Source organism: Grus americana, chromosome 1 (genome assembly GCF_028858705.1).
Source record: "Grus americana isolate bGruAme1 chromosome 1, bGruAme1.mat, whole genome shotgun sequence".
Classification (NCBI taxonomy): Eukaryota; Metazoa; Chordata; class Aves; order Gruiformes; family Gruidae; genus Grus; species Grus americana.
In genome coordinates, this window is record NC_072852.1 from 64,118,915 (window position 1) to 64,122,804 (window position 3,890).

Genomic DNA, 3,890 nt, shown 5'->3' on the forward strand with positions numbered 1-3,890 from the left:
TTCGCATGTGTTTTGCTCCATTTACTGCCTTCTGTTTGTGGCATATTTCTTTCCGAGGAAAATATGTTTTGGCTGTTGTTTCAAGCTGTGGTTGATCATATGACAATGATTAAGTCCCTTATAAGATTGCAGCCCTTCATTTAGCACACAATGCAAACCAGCTCAAAGACAGATCATATTGCAGGCTTGCAATTTTCTACATGCTTTACTACAACAACCCTCTTTTTATCTGATTTGCTCCAGGGCTTGACAGCACTGGAATATAGCCGTTTGTACACGTCATCACTTAACAAAAGTGTTAATTTTGGGCTGTGTAAACAAAAGAGTGTGCCAGTTTCCACATTGGCAGCCAATTTATTTCTCTCTATTGACTTGTTTCTCACTGGAGGCTTAAGATGACTCCCCCTGTGCTGTATTTTTCAAGACGGGTTGTTAAAGCAGACTGTGTAGAAATGCTAATACTTAATGAGCAGAAAGAAGAGCAGAATCAAAACAGTTGAGATGAATTTGAAGTATTGATGTATTGTGATCCTTCCTAAATATTCATGGATTACTTATCTTTCAAATTGAATAGTGTTAGTCATAACGAGCTTTTTTTTTTTAACCATGGAGGATGTAAAATCCCAACACAGCACACCAATAGGTTTGGAGGTGACAGTGCTCCCTTCCATGGGGTGTGCCAAATAAACCCTATTTTCAAACCTCACACCCCTGATACCCAGCTCTGCCAAAGAAACCCACCTGGGAGTGTTCCCAGCACGACACACAGCAGAAATGTCATCACAGGCCATGAGTCTGCAGTCTCTCAGGCTGGAGAGCCACATTCCCACTACAGTGACTGCGGAGAAAATATGGCCCCAGGCAAAGCAGTTGTTCCGCTTTTTCCCTTGTGATCTCAAGCAGCCATACTGGTGTTGGGCACCCGTTACTGACAGAGCCACGAGTCTTTTTCCCTTTTAACAGAAGCTTGGGTTTGAAGCAGCAGCTGGAGCTGAGAAGAGGTGGGCACAAGATTGTGTCCATGACGCACGTGTGGCCTCATGCCACCAGTTCTTCGGGCATGGGCAACCTATGGCACAGGCAAGAACCACATGGACATGAATGCAGCTGTCACAGCTGCTCAGCGTATGCACATCACCTTTGTTTCTTCCTTCCAGCCTATTTTATTTATTCCTATTCAGGGAAAAAAGCTGTCTTGAAGCAAGAAAGGCCAAACTAGTCTGATGCATTACCAAACATAAAGAAAACAATTTGCTTTATGAAACAGTGGGTGGGTTTTCTGCACAAACGTATTTTATCTTTATTGCACTCTTCCATGTGATTGCAATGTAACTGAGAACTGATTACCTGAAACAGAATATCTGTTCCTTTTAGAGCTTCTTGGTGTTTTGCTTTTTGTCTGAGGTTTACGTTTTAAGCAAGAAAAACAAGTTACCCTGTGAATACTGCAGGTGACAAGATGGTCTCTTGTTTACTGTACCCAACAGCGATTCAAACATTTGGCTTGATTCTGTATTCAGCTCTCCCTTTCTGTGTGCAACTGAATAACGCAGCAGAGCCTGTGGCTCACTTGAGCACTTGTGATGCGGGGATGGCGCTTCCTCACTCCACACGAGGACCAAGCCCACTTATAATCAGGGAGCATTCAGATGAAATATTGCTGAGAGGCAGGGTTGTTCTTACATACTTTGAGGAGAGCCCTGGCTTTCATCTGGGTTGTTTTTAAGACTTCTTTAAAAAACCAGAAATGTTCCAGAGAGTGCTTGGTTTTTAAAAGGTTTTCCTACAGAAGATGAGGGGGATTTTGGAGCAGCGCAGTGACAGCGCATTCCCCTACACAGCTGCTAAGCTGAATGGGACCACGTTTTCTGGCTGGTTCTGTGAACGTGGCCACCTGATGGGGTCAGCTCCAGCAGAGACCACTGCTACAGACCAGTAGACTTCCATACAACACCCCACTGTCTTTATCTGAACTTTACCCATTGCTGGAGGAGGTGTGACTTATTACCTGACTGGGAACTCTTCCCAAGTCAGGACCTCAGTGTGCCACTCTGGGGCAGACTCAAGATCAGTGCCTAGGGAGGAATGGGTGCTTCTGGATCCAAAGCTCATCCCATTGCTAGGAAGGTGTTTGTTTTTAAGAGCTGGTGACATGAGTTATTTTGTAGGAAATAAAAAACTCAATGAATGACTATGTAGGAAGGGAAAGGGATAAGAAAGTCAATCAAACTGGTTTCAGTCACTCACACTCATTCTCCCCAGGATTTTTTATTCCTTCTCATAAGAGCCATTGCTGTGAGTGGCCAGGCCCTCCCACCAGGACACCTTTGGTCATGTGGAAGATGAGGAAAGCCAGGTATAGAGTTCTTGTCCAGTCTCTTAGGTCCTCTGGACTGGTGATGATGAACTGGCTTTTGGACTGAGCTTTCATAAATGTCAGGGGTCAAATTTTTCTTGGAGCCCGGCCTCTAGCTCCTGCAGCAAACAGCACTTTCCTCAGTGTTTACCCATATGATGGCTCTCCATCATGTCCTTGGCCAGAATGGAGACCTTTCTTCTCGCCCTCTTTTGTTTCTCCTGGAGCTTTCACACATGTAGACATTTCCATTCATGCTTCACTCTGACCAGTCTTTGCATTTCTGTGGCAAATAACTAAAATATCATGAAGTGGTTAAAAAATTGTAATAGATATAGTAGCCCTTTGTTCAATACCAAACATCTGGGCCTGAAAGCACATCTCTGTGGCTGAGAATTTCACTGGTATTTTGTTCATTTTTTTCCCTTCTGTGCTGGTAAGCTGGAATGCCGAAACATCTGCATCCTCCTGTGATCGCACGCACACTGTCTGAGTTTCTGCAATGAAAACATAATGGTATGGATCTGGCAGCCTATATCATACATCTTGTTCAGATGCCAATAACGGCTGTAGCTGAATATTAGATATTATTAAGAAGAAGATGTAAAATAAGGCTGTGAAATAGCATGTGTTGGCTGGTAGCAAATGTATTCCTGATGCTTGAAAGCATGAGATTTGGCACGGGAGTTAAACGCTTTGATAAAACTATTGCAGCATTGCTGCCAGCTCAGTGTACGTATTTCAAAACAGAAGGACTTTGGGAACCCTCATGAGAGAGATAGAAGAAAACATCCCGGTGTCTTCACTGGCCTTCACCAATGCCAACACACTTGAGCATTAAAGGTTAACATATACACTCCTAGTCAAGGGCACATAGCTATTGCAGCTCAGGTTCACTGGCCAACAGAACCTATAGCACTAAGATGAATAGTCCTCATTGTTTTCATGGTGATGGCACCTGAATTGGCATCATCTGGCCTAAGGGAGCTGGTGGCTGAAGCACCTGGGCACTGCTCATGGCTTTGCAGCGGATGGCAAAGGTGCCTTACATGGGCCCTGGTGCTGCAGGACCTGCCCCCCCAAATCGTCAGCTAAAGTCTTGCCGGTGTCGCAATAGGGAGATCTCCCCAGCACCCTCCCTCCATCTCTCTAGGGTTGTCCCCACAAGAAAGGATGGGCAAGCACCATCACCCATGCTGGGCAGCCCCTGTGGAAGACGTGTAGGTGCCACGGAACCAACACAGGTCAGCACTGGGACACCCCGCCTGCAGCACCTACTTCTGAGGGGCGGAGGCAGATGGAGAGGGACCTGCCTGTGCCCAGCAAGGAGGAAACCTGACTCCTGGGAGCTGGATCCCAAACCCACAGCACGGCCAACGCTGTAAAAAGAAAACAACAGAAGGAAAAAACAGTCAGCAAAGAGGAAAGGTCTGCTCCTCCGTGCCTGAGACACTGCAGAGGTAAGAAAGCTTCACTCAAAAAAAAAAAAAATTTAATCAAGCCTTGACTTAATAGTGGGAATATCTGATCATTT